Source organism: Limulus polyphemus, unplaced genomic scaffold (assembly GCF_000517525.1).
Source record: "Limulus polyphemus unplaced genomic scaffold, Limulus_polyphemus-2.1.2 Scaffold1476, whole genome shotgun sequence".
NCBI lineage: Eukaryota > Metazoa > Arthropoda > Merostomata > Xiphosura > Limulidae > Limulus > Limulus polyphemus.
The window spans coordinates 267,249-272,001 of NW_013667086.1; the positions used below are offsets into that span (position 1 = coordinate 267,249).

General features: G+C 31.0%; 1 protein-coding gene across 1 annotated transcript in view; it reads left to right on the forward strand.

The window, feature by feature from the left end:
- LOC106463763 (popeye domain-containing protein 3-like) overlaps window positions 1–4,753 on the forward strand; it is a gene marked incomplete at its 3' end in the record, with an annotated part of 26,589 nt that overhangs the window by 16,000 nt on the left and 5,836 nt on the right. The window lies entirely within an intron of this gene.

Here is a 4,753-nt window from a genome sequence, read left to right on the forward strand (position 1 = left end):
GAAATTATAGACTTAGTATTTTGACTTCACAAGCACCTAATTTGAACAAGTGCTATATTCAACATACCACGTGACACACAAAAATCGATGTTTATCTGTGTTTTTTCAATATTTTAAATTAACATATTGAGTAATGTATAGTTCTAAAATTTGAATTATAATCTACAGTTTGATACCAAACTTATTGACATAAATTCATGAAATGGTAGTTCAATAAAATTTTTAATGCGAGTCAACAACCGAGATGACATGACCTTTCAACTGTGACCCGTCTCGAAAGAGTTAAGTTGAAGACATCAACTGGTGTAACATCAAAATTTAAAAATGATAATTCTCTACAATGGTACTTGACTGATTAGAAAATGCCATTTGATACACAGTGTGTCATTTCTCAGCTCAAGTTCTTTTATGACCTTTTGAAATCTGTAATGTTGGAAAATAGATGAAAAGTAATATTTTATATCCAGTGTTGTAAGCATCATGACATCAGATTTTAAACTTTTACTAATTGAGGAGTATGTTTACCTAAACAATCAAATAAGGTTCACATACACAAACATATTTTACTGTCTAATTGAGGACACACAGTGTTCATTTAAATTCTACCTATGGGACCCTTGAAAATCTCACTGGGACTCTTGAACAAAAAAAAGTTGAGAGTCTGGGACTCTTCACTGTGGAACCATAGTGAGAACCCTGGTACACTACATATTTACCCTCTGCAAATGTAAAAAAGCATGTAAGTATTCAATGAAAAACTATTTACAATTTATACTACATATTGTTTCCCTTTATTAGTGCAAAGTAATTTTCATGATAAGATAAATATACTTTTCTTTATCTGAAAATTTTCACATCATTCTCATAACCCCTAAAGCCTCCTAAATATATATATATATATCAAATGTTTTTCTTCTTTCTTTCTTTCTTCTTCTTCTTCTTCAGAACAACCATATTTTATCTGTTATTATTTTTACCCTAGCTCAGTATGAGGTTGGTTGATTTGACCGACCTCATAGCCACCATAAAAAAATTAGGAAATAATTATAACAATTTCCCTTTTTTTTTTCTGGAATGACTGCAAATTGTAACAAAAAAACACAATTGTTTATTCTAAGTAGCTTAAAGCTTCCAACAGTATATGTCTATTTTATTATTTTATTGCTCTTTGAACAGTGTTTAACTATTATACGCACCATATAAATTGCAAATCACGTGGGGAAAGTGCACCTCACATTACGGTATCAAATTACATATTGCACGGACTACTCGTGACCATATGTCATAAAAAAAAATATTATTATTGATATTATTATATATGTTACTTTAGCTAATCTAAAAAGTTTTCAATTTTTACATTTTAGTTACTTTTATAGTAATAAATAAAGAATATGTATGAAAAACAAGAAATAAAGTATTTACCTGGGTTTTTTTGCTCTCGACTGTCGATGAAATTTAACCCTATTTTTTATACCAATTGTACTACTGCATTAAATATTTTTTTACTTAATTAAATAATGCACCAAAGAACACAGAATAATAGCATGCAAGAAGGAAACAATGTTTCATAACTATCACAGTTTTTCTGGCTTTCTAAATGTGTGACAAAAGCCATTAAAAGTTTGTGGAAATAAAGTTTGAACTGGAAGGAAAATAGACAATTCTCTGTACAGACAACAATGTAATATAATGTATCATTTGATTGAGAAAAACTTTGGCTTTCTATTGATTATAAATAATAAAGTCTTAAATATGAAAGAGAACTATTGGCAAGTTCTGAAAGAGAGAATGTGACAGATGGGTGTGGCAAGAAGGGTGTGATTTTCTATCTTATTGCTCTGTAACTAAATAAGATTGAAGACTATGTAAATTATGCTTTGCCTGAATGGTGAAAACGTTATAATGAGTAATTTACATTAAATTTCATACTTCTTGGAGAGGTTGTAAAAAAAATTAGAAAAGAGGAAAGACATAGATAACAAACATCACAAGGAGAGATTGAGAATTTTTGTAAAACATTTCCTTATAAAATTAAGAACTTAAAACTTAAATAATACTAAACTTTGATTGATTATCTACGTTCTGATGCCGAGTTTATTCATATACATTAATAACAGTTTAATTAAATTTTGAATGTAACTCTGTGAAAGGTTGTGACATGCACACTTTGACCTACCCAAGGTGAAAGGGATAATCATGTGGTACTTCTATATGGCTTTATTTTGGTGCAATTTATTGTCATTGGTAAAATGTATTAGAAGTTTATTGTGGACAGATGGTTAGTTTGTTATGGTACAAAGTTCGAAACAAATTACTTGTGCTTGCCTTGCATATGGGGCATTTTGTGGTGCATATTCGGTACCTGAAGGGTCAACTCTCATGCATCCCAACAAATTCTTGTGTGTGCAGGACTCGGGAGTTCAGGTTAACTAAAATCTCGTTAAGTTTACCTGCCACTGCAACTATTTTTGAACTATTAACTAGAGAGAGAATGCAACTGGCTGGCAGAACTCTCTGCCGAGTCCTGGACTAATTTTTCTTCTTCTTTTTTTCATAGAATGGAATACATACCATGGTGTGGGAAATACTGTATAATCAATTAATGGCCCTTAGCATATGTAACAAATTGCACAGCTCTATGACTAAGTGGCCCATTTTGGTTTTGGATAATAAGTTGCTACAGACCCTGGAGTGTGTTGATTCATAATATTTGACTGGGCTGCGAGAGTAGGACATAGTATTTCTCCTAACTTTTTATGTCACCACGGGTACAATACATCATTACTGCTCTCAACAACCCATTTCCGTAAATTTAAGCATGTCAAAGGCAAAGAGGTATTCTGCTGAGAAGAATGCTTTATTACTGTAACAAGCAAAAAAAAAAAACACTAACAAATGCATGATTTTGGACATGTCCATTTTTCAAGGCTGTAAGCACATCCAAACAATTTTGCATTTGGAACACTATACTTGTGTCAGTGTTATCAGCTATGGATGCAACCCATGAGTTTTGCTACCTGGATCATGGGTTACTTGCTCATCAAAGCCATAGCTCTTTTATTCTTGAGTAGTTCAATTTTCTATTTCATAAATCATTTTATTAACCTCTTATTTATCTTTTTTATACTACTACTATTTTTCATACTTTGTTGATTGTAAAATCCTTGGAAATGAATTGCAAGTTTTGAACAGACATATAACTTATTACAATGTGGAATAAATAATGTTACATTCTAAAAAAAAATCTGTATTTATCAACAGTAAGGAAAAGATTAGAAACAAATGTTTTTTTTAATTGTTCAAACTTCTTGCAAATCTACTTGAGGGTTATCTGTGCTAGCCATACCTTATTTTGAAGTGATAGACTAGAGGGAAGACATTTAGTCAAACTGTGCTGCCCCATGTTTTGAGATACTTAAATCAAATAGTGGAATTCGACCATTATACTTATAATGCAACTGGACATAGTCCAGAACACTAACCTCTAGGCCATGCCTATTTTTTAATTGTATTTATACAAGCAATAGATTTAGGAAAATATTTTTAATTCTTTTTTTTTATAAAAATAATTATGATTATATTTATGATTTTTCTACTCTCAATTAATGATGAGGATAGAAACTATAAAAGGTTGTACAAAGTTGTACTGGTCAGAAATGGTTCTCATATATTAATTCCATTTTGTTGTATATTCTCTGATTTTCTTGTTAGTCATTTTTTACACCTTTCTTGAATCAGTAAAATAAATATTTTTAGGTGCATTTAATAACAAATATTGAGTAAAACTTCCCAATTTAACAAAAAAATGGCATAAAACAATATTTTATTTATTGCAGCTTTTTAAATACTTTGTATGAACTTCATATTCTTTTGTTTCATACTTAATTCTAAGAGATCAATGCAGGTAACTAATGGTTTTTCTTTCGATATAAAAATAATTGGAACATTTTGTTTTATATATTGACCCTGAGTTTACAGATACCCTTTTCTGCACATGCCATGAGGTTTTACTGAGTTACATTCAAATATTTAAATATAACTTATCTCTTCATTAACTTCTTTAGAAATCTGTCACAGCTAAACTGTCAATCACTCAGTCTAGATCTGTCTAATTATCTCTCACTTAACTTGCTATCTTTTTTTTTCTCTCTGTATCTGCACATATTTATAACATACAACAGAAAAATCTAGAAATATCTATCCCTCTAATAGCAACAATATTACACATAACAGAAGAATTTGGAAGCTTTGAGTAAGATTATGTCAACAGTATTATGAAAGCGTAGTACATCAATTAAACTGCATACACAATGCACGACTTGTGCAGAGCCACACAAGAAAACTCGTCCCAACTATCACTTTTCAAAAAAATAAACCATTAACACTCCTGCCATGAAAACCAAATAATCATTAAATACTAAATCACTAAACAAACCAAATAATAACTCTTAAACTAAACAGTCTTGTATATCCAACCTCCCCCTGTTTGAATAAACTATTGGAGGCCCTTGCCACTTACCAACTCCCAGCCAATGGGGTGGTGGACCATGGAGAATCTCTACTAAGTTGGATCTCTCTACTAGGGCTAGAACAAGGAGTCCATCTATGGTGAGAAGTGAGGTTAGGATGTTTCCAATGTGCAGTGAAGCTAAAACCACATAACTTTGATACATCACAATCTCAGAGTAGACTATGGATACATATCACTGTACCAATCTTAATATATATATATAGGCAGATTTTGTTAAACAAG